At 43.6% G+C, this 16,855-nt stretch overlaps 1 protein-coding gene across 2 annotated transcripts in view; it reads right to left on the bottom strand.

The window, feature by feature from the left end:
- Window positions 1-16,423, bottom strand: part of ADD3 (adducin 3) — a 92,065-nt gene extending 75,642 nt beyond the window's left edge. For both annotated transcript variants that reach the window (XM_058029143.1, XM_058029145.1), the window contains exon 1: window positions 16,335-16,423. The gene's annotated coding sequence lies outside the window, so the exon portion shown is untranslated. The remainder of the gene's footprint in view (window positions 1-16,334) is intronic.
- Window positions 16,424-16,855: the final 432 nt, after the last annotated feature.

Below are 16,855 nucleotides of genomic sequence, written 5' to 3'. Positions count from 1 at the left end.
GTTGTTGGCAGAGAATCCATTTAATATGGACTCATTTCTAAAAACATGATTACAGATGTGGCCTACATCCTGAACCCAGTGTTTAAGGAAAAATTCTCTCTACGTGAATTTCACTCATTTTCTATGTTTTCTCTAGGTCTCCTAACTCAAAAAGAAAATGTTTCCTAGAACTAAAAAAGTTGTATCCCCTCCCCTTTCACAAACCCACCAAAATATAATTCAAACACACTTAAAAAAACCAAAAACCCTGATCATGTACTGAGGAAACTCTGCTCTGCAGCAGCTCACTGCATTACCAGCTGTGAGAAGGCAAGGATGCAGGTTACAACCAAGTCTAGACTGGGTTTTCTTGCTACAAATAATACTTAGTTAGCTCTGCACCTGACTTGTAATTTAATTTTCAAAGTGCAAAAATAGTTACTACAACTCTGCTTGCAGAGCTGTGGAAACTGTAGACACTCTAAGCAATTCTTTGTAGTGTTTTAAGTAAAGAAAATGAAAAGTCAGCTGAAATATACCAAAGTTTTTGATTAATAATATCATCCTTGAAATCTCTTACAAATTTAGAGAACTCTCACTAAGGCAATTAAAATATAAAATAAAGATTTAATTGGTGTACTATAGGATTGCTTAGGATATAGAAGGTTTTATAATTCTGATAAAACCCCAAGGAACCAAGAAAAAGAACAGAAACAACAGAAAAGTTTTAAATTCAAAATCAGTAAAGTCTGAATAAGAACTCCACTCTTTCATGCATGCTGGTTTATAAAATCCTATCTAGAGCCTCAAGAAAATTAGAATAAAGCTCAAACTCTTTTCAAAACAGAAGAGAAACAGTACAGAAAGACTGACTGCATCATTCCACATCTGAACTCAAGAGATTTTCACCATATTTGATAGCCAAGTATTGAATTAATTAAGAACAGTCCTCTTAACAAACACACTCCTGAACTAGATCAGACAAGTTCTTACTCATATGAACAGAGAATCCAATGCTTAAGAAAAATTGTCTCTCTTTATAATCATTACTCTCACTCCACATCCATGAGCATATGAAGTTAAAGTAGAAAACCCTCCAAAATGTTCAGTGGCTACTGAGACTGTTCCCTTAACAATGAATTTATTGAAGGACAAAAATACTTGAAAAACTGGGTTAGTTCTCAGTGACATCACTGAGAACCAACAGCTGAAAAGAGAGCAACCCCTTTTATTTTTTAAAGTTCTAATCAAAAGACAAGTAACTCCTTCAGAGAACAGCACCACGCAGGAGCACCTACATTTATTGCTAAAGCTCATATATTTGATTAATCTAGATTATCTTTTCCAAGCAAGGTATTAAAAAGGTCCTATGAAATAATGAAAAAGTCAAAAAATAAAAATCAAAACAGGGGAAAGTCCTACTTTCACCTAAGAAATTCTGTGTCAGATGATGCGAATGAAGGTGAAATTTTAAAATCCTCTCATGACCAGCCAATTTCTAATCAATAGGTACATTGCTTCTGGAGCCAGGACAACAGGAATTTTACACAACTATTTAAAATGTCCCAAGCGACCTTTAACAAGAGCTTTAAACATCTGTTTGAGACTCATTTTCAGCAGGATTAAATATATATGCATGGCTGTAGAAACACTGTTTTTAGTGGGGGAATCAGGATGATTTAAAGTGTGGTTCCACCTTGCTCAGAGAGGAAGCTCTGGGGAGGGTGGATAAATAAACTCTGAGCCCAGAGGTGAGCAGAGCACTTGTTCCTGCTCCTCAAGGAAAGGTTCCTTCAGTGAGAGGCTGCTGAAGGGCCCGAGCTCTGAGCTCAGCTCTGCTCTGCCCCAAGGGTTTCCAGCTGCTTTGGTCTGTGGGGGTGATGCAGGTGAGAGGCTCTGCCCACCATGCAGTCTAACTGCAGAGCATTCAAAAATTACCCCCCAGCTTCAGCTGCCACAGCCTCACTTAAAAAGAGAGCCCTGATGTGTAGGTGCACTCACCTGCTATTTATAACAGGAGTCTTGCCAGCAAAGTCTTTTCTTTAAACATAAAAGAAGCCCCAGTTTGAGAAGCCTACCTATGGATGGGGGTAGGAGAAACAAATGAGGATGCGTGCGTACTTGTTTGTTTTCTTCAGAGACAGGACAAATAAATGGAATTGCTTGAGAACCCAAAACCTTACAGGTGGTTTCTGGACACATTAATGAATCAATGGCAAAACCTTCATTCATCTACTAGTTGCCAACTATTTCACATGAAGGGTTTAACTGTGGCCAAGATGGGTGAACATGAACAGCTGTCACATCAGTATGGGATAAAAGATCTTAAAAGGAGAAAAATAACATACTGCAGCACTTACACAGCTTGTGTTAAGAAGTTTTAAAGAACAAAAACCTCACAGCCCAAGTCTTCTCAGAGATTGAGCCAAAATGCAGACAGAATATTTAAATATAACAGCAATCTGAATAACGAGCTGAGAATTAACAGAGTTGTTATCTGGGTGTTATTTGCACAGAGCTGAGAGGAGCCACAGATCCAGGCCCCTGGTACCAAGAATCTGTATGCAGGAATAACAACCCCAGTGTGCTATTCACTGCTCTGCTGGGGCACCTCAATTAGCCAGCCAAGCCTGACTGGAGTCTGCCTTGTTTTAAGGCTTCCAGCATCCTCAGAGTGTTCTCCAAACAGCAATTCAAAGCAGGAATGTGATTAAGGGGAAGGCCTTGGCTGGCCACAAACAGTGCTGTGAATACCTCCTGCCTTTCTGCTCCCTGAAGGACTGAGCCAAAGAAAGAGTTGAGGCTCAAGAGAACATCCTGGGTCTGAGTCCAGCGCAAATTCCTCCCCACAAGATGCTACAAGGAAGTCTCTGCATCTCACAGTGATGACAGCTCTCCTTTCTGCTTTTACAGCCACCACTCCTCAATGCTGATCTACCAAATACACCAAAGAGAGCCCTCTCATTAGAGAGCTGCGCAATTGCACACTTTTGGTCATTTGTGCTAGCTCAGTTCACCACAAAGAACAAACAACTACAAGATCAGATTATTTTACAGTAAATAACATCACTCAGACCTCTCAGGAAACTTAATTTCACCCAACTGCAAGGTAAATAAATAATTTGAAGATATCAGCTGCAACCTTTTATGTCTTTCACACTGAGTTACACAACCTTGCAGCCTCAAAACCCACAGGTTCCTGTAGATGAGTGGGACTTTACAAAGCATCCACACTCGTGTCACCTCTGGTCAGAAGTAGACATGGGAATAAATTTCTGGACAGACAAATCCTGTTTTTACAAATGCTTCAATAACTTAGGCACTTCAGGGCAGACATTTTTCTTTCTTATGTAATGCCCATTGCTGGAATCCAGAGAAATATTTCTAAAATTTTATCCTTGGGGCAATATGTAGTTTTACTCCTTCTGTCAGCTTGCCTTCTTTCTTTCATCAAGCAGAATCCTCCTTTACCACATATTGCATAAAACGTCTAAAAACAGTGTGTCCAATGAATTTGACAATAATGCACAGGGCTGATGCACTGCAAGTGCTAATCTCAAATCACATACAGCTTTTTGAATTTAGTTTTCATCTTCCAAAGTGCTACACGTTAGGTCACTGCAAGGGCTTTCATTTTTACCATTTTTACTTCTAAGCCACTAAAGACAGAAAAGATGAAGGAACAGAACTTAAAGTTATGCCATTGAACCATTGTTCATTATTGATGCCATTATTATTTCTCTAATAAGAGAAAGAGCATTAGGAAAGCTTCTCCTAGATTTCTGTGAATAAAGAATTGGATAAGGCACATTGAAGAGCAGACGCAGAAAAAGATGGGAAGAGGAAAGAGTTTTGTGTACTGGGTATCAACCAATGCATCCGATTTCACCAATGAGCAAAGACACAGAAATGAACAGGAAAAACACCCCAAAGCATTCTAAAATAATTAAAAATACATTTAAACAACAGCTACAGTTTCAACTTCAGCTTAATGTAGTACCTCTTAGCTTGTAAATATCAAACTAATACTACTTTTTTCTCCTCCTCTCTCTCCTTTAGAACTATCTGCAGAAAACTGCAGTAGTGCACACTCTCTACCCCGAAAATCCAATGTTCTGGCATAGCAGAGGCAGTGAAAAACAGATTCAGCATCATTCCCCTTCTGGCAGTGCTGAACATGAGAAAGAGAGAGAGCTACCAGCATACCCTGTGCTCTTGCTTCACACTGTATTTCTGGCTGGCAGTCATTCATTTATAAAATCTCACAGCAATTTTGCTTGCATCATGAAGCGCACTCTGATTATTTTATCCCTATTCTAGCGCATTACAGTTAATAACATTTTATAAGTGTGGTAAAACACAAAATATACTACCAATAACAGCTAAGGGCGTTGCAGCAAGTGAGAGGCTACAGAAGTGAAGGTCAGGTACTCACTCTGCCAGAAAACAGCACTGCTTCTCACTGAGCACGAGCTCAATGCTTGGAATCAGTGTTTCAGAAAGCCCAGGCACAGTCAGGTCTGTTACACTGGCTTTAGTGATAGATCTTTCAGTGAATCTCGATGTCTCCTGTTGGATTTACTGCTCTAATGGCATTTGAATCAAGGCAACTTCCTGAGTAAGCCAGAATTCAAAATAAATGCACAATGATAGGATATAGCGATTAAAAAAGTATTGCCCAAATCATCTGCTATTGGTCCCTCAGTTCCTTCAGGCACTCAAACTGCCTCAATTTTAAACTCTGCTTAAAGTAAAATGAATGAACGCCAATAAAAAAGTTTGATGGAAAATCCAACATCAGCCAAATCTGGCATTGTTTGTTTCAGTTATATGGAATCATTGTGTCCGGTCCTTGAATCCTCTTTATTATACCCTCATTTCCCCTGACTGAAGAAACCTCTGTAACAGAAAACCCTCAGGAGCCATAATTTAACAAAGACAGCATCCAAACTTGATACAACTGCATGAATGAAGCCAGTAATCTGGGTATGGTTAGAGTTGAAAAAAAACATAATTTCCAATGGACAAAATGAAAAACTACATTTGATAATAAATCTTCTTTTTATGAGTAGGCTTAATACTCTTCCTCTTGATACAAGAATGTAATACTGTCTTCCTTGCCAAGAAAAAAAAAGGACAGAAAACCCACACATGACAAGAACTGTAAAACACAGAATAAACATCAGATACACAAAGCATTTGCAAAAAGTTCTCATTAAAAGTTCTCCCAGAGTTTTTAAGAACATCAGTGCTTTAAATGAGTCTTCAGAAAGGCAGCAGAAGTCAGAGACACACCAGGGCTGGGGCAAAATGAGACAATTGCACAGGAATTAGTAGAAAGCCCCTCCACACACCATACTATGACAAGAAAGCAACAGGCTACATGTGTGCAAGCATGGAGTCACACACAGATCTTGGGCTGGAAAATACACACACCACCTTTTTACTACAAACAGCTGAGAACCCAAAACTAACTGAGCTTAAATGAGGGTGATGTTTGCACCCAAAACCCAGGCACTGCTATTTTCACAACGTGAACAAGAAAAATACTGCTGCAACTCCTGATTGTGCATTCAAAAGGTGCCCACTACAACAAGCTCTCTCTGAAGCCATTTGGCTGCTCACTTGTAAAATTCAGGGGCTCTGTTTTGGTTTATCTAACACTGAAATGCTACCAACAGAAACCAAGTTCACACTGGGGCAATACTGCAACAGGCAAAGTAATTTTCAGAAGCTCTTTCTGTTGAAGTCAGTATCAGGTCGTCCAACACGCTGACACAGCTAGAGCAGTTATTTTTAAACACAGCCATAGTCTATTTAACTAAAGCATCTTTACTCTGACTGAGCCAGTATTACTTTGATAAGACTCCTTAAGTCTCTACACTGGAGCCTGCATATCATACGAAACAGAGCAAATGCAAATTTTGGAAGACAATCCTTCTCTGCAGCTAGAAGAAGAGAAAAAAGGAGAGGAGAGGTGCAGGAGAGAGCTGGGAGGACCTGGCAGTGGGGACAATAAAGAGCTATCTGCAGGACAGCTGCTCACACTGAGAGCTTCTATCACCACCACCTGCACAGAGATGCCCTGGAACGATTTCAGTCAACTCCAGCAGCAAAGAGCTTTCTGCTGCTAGGGACTCAGCATTACACTCCTAAAACAATTCTTCTGCCAGGTTTTCTTACACATTCTTTAACTGATGAGAACCTGGATCCAAGAGAAGAGAGGCAATGCCATTGTGAAAGGCACCTAAGAGGCTGCAAGCCAGAATTAGCATTTTGGGCGGCTCACTGAGATATGCTAAGCAACATATTTGTATACATTTTCTTCCATGGAACTCTGAATTCTTTATATTTAAAGTTATCTTGTAAACATATGCAGAAGTTCATTACTAGAACCAAGAGCAGCCCCACCCTTCCCTCCCACCAAAGAATTTGTTCTATACATATAGACAGTGTGGCCTGCTTGATGTAATAAAGTCCTCCTATGGCAGTATTCAGCCTCTACTTCTTATATATAACTTATGAAATAAAGAAGAAGTAAGAGCAGCAATGGTATGCACTACTCAGTACTGCAAACCTTTGAGTTTTACTATAGAAAATTTATTTGTGCATCTTGTGCTATGCATGGATACTGCAGGCTCTGGAGGCAAGGGAAGGCTGCTGTGGAAAGCAACACCAAGTGCTCAAAAGCAGCACACCACAGAGGATTGTCACCCACTGGCAGCCACACAGAGCTGGGATATGCCCAGCATGCAGAGATTATTTTAATTAACATATTTTTGAAATTATGTAGTTTTGCCAAAACAGTGCATTTATCCCAGAATCTCCCTTTAAACATGACTGCTCCCCCCTCAGACTGAGAGCACTGGGCGGGTAATGGGGAACCTCAATCTGGGGCCTGCTGCATTGTATCTCAAAGCCCAGAGAAATCATTTGATCACTCTTGCTCTCCTAGCTTGCAGTGCTCACTGACACCTCCCAGTGCTGCAGAGCATCACCACACCAGGATCAAGGGGCTGCAATCTACCTGGAGCCCAGCACTCACAGGGCCCCATCTTCTCACTCCCCCTTTTCCCTGCTCCTCCCCATTGCCTTTGACACCTTGTACACACCCAGCGCTCACTCTACCCTCTCTTGAGTTAATTCAGCTTATTAAAGAGAGTTGATGCAGTCAGAGGGGGGAGAGGAGCTTTTCTGCTGCAATCCACAGCAAATTGCACAAGTTCAGCAAGCAGCAGGGCTTACACAAGAGAGGATGAGGCAGGGCCACAGGGCCAGGAGGGAAGAGCAAGATATCCCCTTCAGCTTGGTTGTAATGTTCAACCCAAATATTTCAATCTGATGGAAATCTGTCCTACAGAGGAGTGACTGCGCTAAAGAGGTGATTATATTTATTGGAACAGTGACATGCAGACTTCTTATTCAACAGAGCTCTTAAATAGGATTACAGGGCTTTAATTTGGCTCTTTAAATTGGTTTTGGAGAGAGAGAGAGAAACACAAAAAAAGTTTAGAGAGAGGGTGGAATAACCTTGGAGGGAGTACACTACATTATGCCATGTCAACCATAATAGCTTCTCTAGCACAAATATATGCTCGTGCACATTCTTCAAGTTAACTAATAAACAAAAGACCCATAAAAAAGATAATTACTTACACTATGCATTTGCACACTGCAGCCAGTAATTTTGTAGCGTTAGTTCCATCTTTCAAGTATCGCTTGTATTGACAAGGAACAGTGGCAGCAGTGTATATCACAAAATGAGTAAACAAATGACCTTTATCTGACTTTATTAAAGTAATAAAGGACAGACTTTTTTTTTTTTTTTACTTACTTCAAAGAGAGTTTTATAGCTAGCTACCAGCAGGGTGTGGACTGAAGCAAAAAACTTTGAAATGAGTCCCTGTGAAATCTGAAACCAAAATACAGCAGAGGTCACCTCTCTGTGAAGAACCGCCTTGTCTGTATGCATGCTATAAGCAAAGCTCTGTTAGCTCAGCCTCGGTAATAATGTAATTCAACTTAGCCCCTGGGAATAGCAACAACATCAGGTTTCTACTACAAAGATAAATTTACTGCCCACAATATCTGTTGCTATATATTTGCAGCATGTTTGATAGTAGCCAGACACTAGTGTTACATGCTATACCTCAAGCTATTTTCTCTTGTTAAAGGCTAGCCCAGGCTATAAATAAACTTTTATTCTTACTCACACCATTAGCCAATTCTTTTTAATCAACATTGCACATACATTAGTTTTATGCAATATAGTAGCTAATATTAATAGGAAAGGAAGCGATACATGTGGGAGTTTTTCGTTTTAATTTTTAAATATTGTTCCCATAAAGGGGAGAATTCCAACCCTTTTCAACAAGGAAACTGATAATTTTTCCAGTGGAGAGACAGAATCTCCTAAGACAAGTATTGGGACAATAAGACCAATATACTTTGGTCTGGGGTATGGGTTCCTGTGAAACAGTTCACTGACCCAAGCTCGGTGGCAAGCGCCACACAGCACTCGAGGTCCTTGGAAAGGCACCATGCACACATGGCTCTGCTGACACACGTGGCCTAGGCTGTCTGTCCTGCAGCTCTAGGAAAGGAGCAGGCAGAGGAGGCTGCTGGCACGGGGAGCACTGGAGGAGCCCGGGCTCCTGCTGGCCCTGTGTGCCAAGCTGAGCGCTCCAACCTCTCATCCCCATTGAGAGCTCTCCCTCCCTCTCACCCCGAGGTCTGTCCTGTGGGTTTGCCAAACCTCTCCTCAGCTGGAAATCTCCACATCCAGGCAAAGATTCCCCAAAGCACTGGGCTGAAGTGTTGACCACCCTTGCTGGATGACACCTCTCTGGTACAGAAGAAATAATAACCACACTTGACAGCCTCCATCGGCCACTTTGGGTCCATTGCTTGAGAGACAGTGCCTCGATCCAGACAACTGGGGCCTTAAGATACTCTGAAGGACACAGGCAATACATTAAGTACCACTTGATTTGATTAGAAGCATTGACATGCAATAAAACACTCATGTTAGGAATGGCAAGGAAAAAAGAACACTTCCTGCTGACCAGACAGCAAGTTTCTATTTTGAATGGTGTGGTGCTTGAGAAGAACTAAGCAGTCTTTGAAATCCAGCCCTTATCCAGGAGCTGTCTTAGGACATGTTAAAACTAGGGGCACAGATCTTTAAAAACATCTAAGTTTTAGCAAACACACACAAACAGCAACAACCCTTTAAAGAGGAAGCAGTATTTCAGTTTCTCCCCAAGTTCTTGGTTCACAGGAAAACATCTGATGTAAAAAGGGAACCAACCCAATCTGCTCCCCTACCACCTCAGGGCAAATTATCCAGGCACCTATAAAAAAAACCTCCTGATGCTTTACAGCTTGAATGTTTTATACAGTTAAACTGAGTTGTCTTGAGTTCACATACTTTATGTTATTTGATATGTTTTAACTAGGAAGCTACCTAGATTCATTTCAAGATTTTCTTTTTTTTTTTAACTAACCTGTTTTTGAGCACAGACTCTCTCATGCTAGCACTACACAGATGTATTCAATCTCTCTGCATGCTGCAGAAGTATTTAAACAAAGTTTGAAACAGAGCAAAAAAATGGACGGGGAAACCTGACTGCCAGACCACTTGGTTTGGGTTCTGCTTTTGTGTTGGCTTCATTTATTTATTTTGAAACACCATAAATTTCAATGTATTTGCAATTTCTTCTGCATTTTTTTCCTGCTCCATACAGACCCATAATTTTGATCAGGTTGATAAGGAACAAAACACCTAAAGAGAGCTTTGCTGGTTACAGACATACTGGGCTCTACAAAACATTGTACTAGCCATTATTAAAACATGCATCGCAAGTCCTCTTTTCTTCTTAAGATGCTCAGAATTAAATCTCTGCAATAAAAATATTTATGAAATTTTGACTGTGAGGTCCACTTCGGACAGTTTGTCTTGGAAGATGGAGTTTTTTGTTCCAAATCATGCACACACAGAGGTATCTGCCAAGCTCTCCAACTGTGTCACTCCAGTCCTTAAGCCATTTAACACAGAACATGCACGTGTCCTTTGAATGCCAAGTCAGCTACGTGTCAAAGACAAACAGCTCTGCACAGCCAACCCATTCCAATCAGCACATCAGTAAGAAATCTCATTTGTATTCAGTATTATGCCCACTGGTGGGAAAGGGGGAAAAAAATTTAACACATACCCACAAGTGCTTTTACAACCTCAGTAACTTTAGGAATAAGAAAGTTACAAAGACTTTGGCCTGAAAAGACACAGTTTGCTCTAGGGGGGAAAAGCTTCTCTTTAGTGGGTGAATTAAAGACCATGAACATCTTTGCCTTCTACCCTGATGGCTGGGTCCAAAAACATTTGGGTTACCAGAAGCATTTTGCCTTTGCCTATATGTTTAGACATATTTAAGCATTTAAAGACAGTTGCAACTGAAAGCCAGAAATTGTACAGATTAACTGTGAACACTACGAGGACAATTATCCCCTAACCAGGTATTTAGTGCAAAGCTTCATCTGCAATCAAGATCTGAAACAGGATGATGAGCTTGTTGTGGGTACTATCACAATTTAAACACAGTAACAGAAATATATATTGAACTAGTATTAATTTATTATTGCAGCAATGCTGTATCAGGAGAGCTACACAAGCTAATGTAGCATAGGCATGCCAGGTATTGTATTCATACACAAGTTCTTACACCCTAAATCTCTGCATCTTCAAAGAACTGTAGTCAATACAGCTGAAAATAATAATTTGAGAAAACTTGATCTGACCTTCCACAGGACACACCTTCAAATACTGTATAAAGTCTGCATGTTCCAAGAAAAAAAAATTTAAGTTAGGTTTTGGTGGTTTAGGACACACAGCAAATATGGTATGCTGCCTGGTGTGTAGTTCAAATAATATTAAAAGGCAGCTTGCTTAAATTGTGTTTTACCCCTGTTTTAGCATTGACCAGGAGCCTAGAGAAATTGTTATGCAATTCATTAACACTCCTAAAAATGGTTGCGTATCTGAGTCAGGAAAAAAACAGAGGTACTTGTGAGGTCAGTACTTTCAAGTTATTGTATTCAGTTCTAGACAGAGCTGGATGCACTGCCTAGTATTGTCCACTGTTTCCGTCCCAAAATTCTATTTTCAATTTCACCTAATTTTTCACGTTAGGCTGAAGGTTGCCTCTGCTAAGTGTCTGCTAGATCTGAAGCATCTGAGCCAAAACACTTCTCTCTTTCTGACATCAGGGCTCCTAAGTGTACTTTCCAATGCTGTAATTTAATTTTTAAATCGAGGATATTTTCTTTGGAGAGCACTACCCAGCTTTCAAATACTTGACTTTGTGGCCTTAGTGATGCTCTTTATAAATACAGAGGTTTTTTGTATATACATCCATAAAGACTAAAACATCATATGGGTTGTTAAGACAGTACTGGGATACTGGATTATATGAAATGACTTACATTAATACCAGCAATCTCTTTGAACCCAGCCAATTTATAATTTACATTGCTCTAGAAACTATTTATTTTAATCACACAGACAACCTCAGTACCAAACTGCTCCCACAGCATTCTGCCAAGGCTTCTAGAGCTGTCCAAAAAAAAAAAAAAAAAGCTGGTCTACATTTGTAGGGGGGAATATAATATATATTTATAATTAGATTTTTTCCTTCCTTGTTTTGACTGTATTGAATAGTTAAGTGAGCTTTACCCATCAATTCAGCTTTCCTATTTTGCACTGTATTTACCACAGGACACATGCAGGTATCCTTACATTTACTGTGCACTTGCAAACAGAATATGCAGGTCCACCTGGCCTCTGACCTAGGCTGTGTTTAGTGTAATAGCAATGGATCATATGCACAGGGATACAAGGGAAAAAAAACTCAAACAAAAGCAAAACCACGAAAATCCCATATCATTTAACACTTGAATATATGCATTAAAAAAAAAGTTTGAGGTCAGTCATTACAGGTATAGATGAAGACAACAAGCAGAGATTTCCAAAGCAATTCAATGCATCCTCTCTGGCCAGCAGAGCAGAGTTCAGCTCCCGGCTGAAGCGCTGCAGTAACGCCAGGTAACGCTCAGGGCAGCAAGGGGAACAGCAGCGTGCTGCTGGCAGCTCCGTGCTGCTCAGGGCTGCCACGTACTTCAGCTGCAGAATAACTTCAGGAGATTCCAACTGCACAGGGAGAAGGGATTTACCAGCTGTCAGCTGCTGTGGGTCAAGAAAACACAACGTGAAGGGCTACAAAGCAAGCCCCAGCTCTCACACCAGCCCGTGATTTACGGATTTCACCTCAGCCTGCTGACTCACATGAAGCTGCCTCCTGCTTTGATGTCACTTGGATTTTAACATGCCAGACAATACAAGGCAAGAAAAGAGTTTCTTCCTAGCCAAGACCACAACAGTTTAACAGACGAGAACAATGAATGAGGCTATTAGAATATTTCCCTAATTAGCACTTTGTAACAGCTGATTGCATCCTTGTCGAGGGGAATTGACATTACCACCACAAGACACGGGGTTTAATATGCTCCCAGAGTCCTAAATAAACGATAATGTTTAATATGCTCCCAGAGTCCTAAATAAACAGATTCCTACATCACATTCACCAGACTGTAAAGATCCAGGGGGCAATAAAACACCGGGAGCCATCACCCTCCCACTGAGGTGTGATGCTCTCAAGCCTTCTCCCACATCCAACTTCTCAATGAATCTGTAGAAAATGTCAAGTTTTTAGTAGCCAACATTTTCCAGTTTACTCTACAGTTTTGAACTGCCATCCCTCTGCCACCAGCCCAGATTAAGAGCATGCCATAACTGAACATACTTTCTTATCTAACCAATTAAAATTTGTTTCTCTTAATTAATAATCCGGATCACAAATTATCTGCAGAAAAGCCATGTACTTGCTAGGGTATCTTTAAATGAAATACCTCAAAATCCCATTTGTGATGATGTACAATGACATGCATTATCTTGAATACAGAAAAGAAACAAAAGTGTTTTCCCACATGTCAAGTGACTCAGAGTTAGTATAGAACCAGAGTATTCTCTGTGGGCAAACAGAACTAATATTAACACACAATGAGTAAGTTACTGCTTGTTCCCCAAGGGTCAAGTAGTTTTTATTCATCATCATCTGCCAAAAAACACTGCACAAAAGACAACTAACCCCCAAGAATCCTACCAGAAGCCACACCACCATCTCTCATATGGCAAGAGGCATTTCAAAACATAGCTTGAAGAAAAGCCTGTGATGTAAGGGGAAGCAATGCCATGAAAAAATATAGATTGCATTCTTCTAAGTCAATACCAAAACAATGACCAACTCGGTTTTTGAAGCAGCAGCACTATGAAAATGCAAAATTGATTTACAAGGGAAATAATAGCCAGAGGTTACTATGGCTGCTAAAGTTACAGGACATTTTTTAAAGAAACTAGAATTCACGTCCAGTTTAAAAAGCGCTAGCAAAAAGGCAATTTTATGCACCATCTCAAAGTGAAGCAAGTTATTCCCCTAAATTAAAATTGTTTTTGTTAGGCATTATCATTCCAGCACCATCCCCAGCACAGCAAGGACAGCACTGCAGTTTTAACTGGCAATGATGATTTCAACAAGGGAAAAACCAGCAGCCTTTTGCCTTCTTTCAGTTCAGCTCTTGATCCGTAAAACATTCCCTTACAAAGGGAAACAAACTAATGCCGGCCTTTCTTAAAACAAGTTTTCATTTCTCGCCTCTTACATGTTAATTTCTCACGATTTTCACTCTTACATGTTAATTTCTCATGATCTTCACAGCAAACAGAGTCTTATGCCAGGTCATTTGGCCTCTAGCAAGTGGAGCTGAACAAAAGCAGGCGGCCCCTGCGTGCAATGTCACCTCTAACATCACATGCAACAGGGACCGTTCCAGCACAGCTCCACCGAGCCCAGCTGGGCTCAGCCAGCCCTGTCCCAGCTCATTTCATAACCAGCACAGGGGCGCTGCAAGGGCTGCAGTACACCTTGCTGGCCAAGGCAGTGAAACTGCCCCGTTCCCCCAGATCGCTCCAGTCCAACCTCCCTGCAGGCACTGCAAAGCCTGCGGGGTCAGAGGCATCCCCTGGACCTTCTCTTTGGGTTAGATGATTGCGAGGTACATGGCAGCTTGAATGCACCACCCTAAAATCACCTTTCCCTTAAATAATGTCAGCTGCCACAATCCTCAGGCAAGAGTCAAGGATAATGACTGATTTAACCAAGAGACCATTAAATCCCCAGATATCCTAAAGCATAGCAGCACTCCATCTATTGGTCAGGATTTAAGGACGTGCTTAATCATCATCATCATCGTGCACTAACCTCTGTCATTAAACACTCAACCCCTAAGCAGCCCACCCCTTCCTGCCTGGGACTTCACATTCTTCCAGCAAAAATTAAACTCAAGGAATAATATATTCTGGGAAATAATGCAACTAACACTAAAAGCATTAACATGACAACATCTAAACTTGAAATTGGTATACTCTATTAGTTACACAATTACCATTTTGTTTCATTGAGAAATACACACACTTCTTACTCAAATCGGCATTGAGGAGCTTGTCTGATAACAGCCCAAGAGCTCAGGCTGTCCCCTGGGCTGACACTTTCTTTCCCTGCAAGGACTGGATGCCACCAAGGAGGTTTGTACAATTTGTTCACACAGTTTCCAGCCAGCAAGGCCACTGGAGTGACCGGGTGTGCAGCCCTGAGAACTCCCTGGTACACGGCAAACCCTGGCAGGGAGGCAAAAGAGAGTTTTTCACAGCAGAACTGCTGTCAAAGCAGACACAGGCAGAACCTGCCCCGTCTTGCACCACTCCCCCCAAAAGCCACCACCATCCCCTCCCAGCAGATCACAGCCGTGCCTCTGCCACACCTGTGCTTCACTCCAGTCATCAGCAACTGGACCAGAAGGTAAGCGAGACAGCTGCCCCAGGCACACCGAAGCGCTCTTTGAAAGGCTGAGGTTACATTTGTCAGCTTCATTCCTCTGGTACCAAAGCTCATTTAAGCAGCAACTTCTCCCACACAATTCAGCAATTCCATACATTCATGCTTTTATAACCCTTGGCCATTCATTTTTTGGCCCAGATATTCATTGCCATTGATTTTATCTGTTTGGTTTTTTTTAAACTAAACTCCTCCACATAGTGGAACTACACAGATGAGGCACATGCCTACACATTTTCCCTCCACTTGGTATCACATCACTACCCTCCAGACACGAGTCCAGGACATGTGAATGAAAACCAGCAGATTCAGGCTCAACCTGCCTGTAACATAATGATGCTGAGACAGAAACAGAGGCAACCCACCTTCACGACTGTGCTGCTGCTTTTGAGTCATGCTCTACCCTCCTTACAGAGCCACTCCAAGGCTTCCCTGCCAAAATCCCATCGTTCAGCCATGCACACACTGTCTGCCCTGAAGTCTGCAGTGAACACCGACTGAGAACTCCGCTCTGAATTCCTAAATAAGCTTTTCAATGCGAGATGAAAACTGACCAACACCGAGGAACAAACTCCCAAAAGGCCCATCGTAAATCCTCCTTTCTGGAGCCTAAAGTTCAAGGCAGCAATCTTGAATTTCCTGCACCCTAAGAGAGGCACAGAATGGAGATAACTCCAAGCTGGGAGCAGGGCAGGGGGCTGGGTGGCCAGGGCGAGCCCGCAGCAGCGAGCGGCGCGGGCTGATGCCGGTGCCGCCGGTGGCTCCGCGCTGCCGTGACCGGAATGCCGGAGCCCGCACCGGGCAGCGCACCCCGGGCTCCCCGCACCGCGACCCGCGGCCAAGGTGGAGCTGCGCGCCAATATAAAAACCCCAAATCATGTGGATTTTAAGAAGTTTTCGGGAGGCGTAGCGAGCGCGGAGCCTTGCGGTGGAGCAAGGACAGCCCGCGGTTACAACGCTCACTCCCAAGGTTTTATTTGATTAGCGGAGTTTCGGAGCGGAGGCGCATTATTTAAAGCCCCGTCCTCCTCCTCAGCCCAGCGCCGAGGCAGAGCGGCAGCACTGCAGCATCTCCCCGGGCGGAGAGCTGGCGCAGCCCCGCGGGCGAGCCCCCCTCGGCCCCGCCGTGCCCCCGCGCCGCCCCATCCCGCCGCCGGCCGCGGCCCCGCGCTCCCCCCGCAGCCCCGGGGCGGCCGCGGCAGCGCGGGGAGCGCTCGGGGCCTCCGGCCGCCGCCGCCCCCCTTCCCCGAGCGCGGCTGCGGGCCGGCCCCGGCCCCGCGCTGGGCGGGAAGGGAGATCCGCGCCGCCCCGCCGCCCCCGCGCCGGTGCCCGCAGCCCGGGCAGCGTTACCTCAGCGGGCCCGCGCCTTTGTGCTGCAGTCCATCCCCGCGCCCGGCGGCGGGAGCGCCAGCACCACCGGCGGCGGGCGGGGAAAGGGGCGGCGCACTATGTGGCAGGAAGGGACACCTGGGCTCCTCCTCCCGCGCCCGCCCGCCCGCCCAGGATCACTATCTGGCAGCGCGCGGGGGCTCGCCCGCCGCCCTTCCCCGGCCGCCCCTCGGCCAAGTTGGAATCTCGGCCGCCTTCCCTCGCCCTTCCACGGCTTCCAGCTTGGCCGAGGGGCGGCGGCACCGCCAGCGTCCTCCGCCCCGGCTGCCCTCCATTGTTGCGGCCCGCCCCGCGCCCCGGCCGTACCTGCAGTGCGGGGCTGAGCATCGCTCCCGAGGGGCCGGAGAGCGGCTCCGGGGGCTGGGGCACGCGGGGAGGTGTGTGCGGGAAAAATGAATGAAGAGCCCACGCCCCCTGAACGAACAACAACAACTAAACCCTGGGCTGGAAGTGAAATTGTGAGAAATTCAAACAGTTGTTGG

Source organism: Melospiza georgiana, chromosome 8 (genome assembly GCF_028018845.1).
Source record: "Melospiza georgiana isolate bMelGeo1 chromosome 8, bMelGeo1.pri, whole genome shotgun sequence".
Lineage (NCBI taxonomy): Eukaryota > Metazoa > Chordata > Aves > Passeriformes > Passerellidae > Melospiza > Melospiza georgiana.
This window is presented reverse-complemented; position numbering and strand designations above follow the sequence as displayed.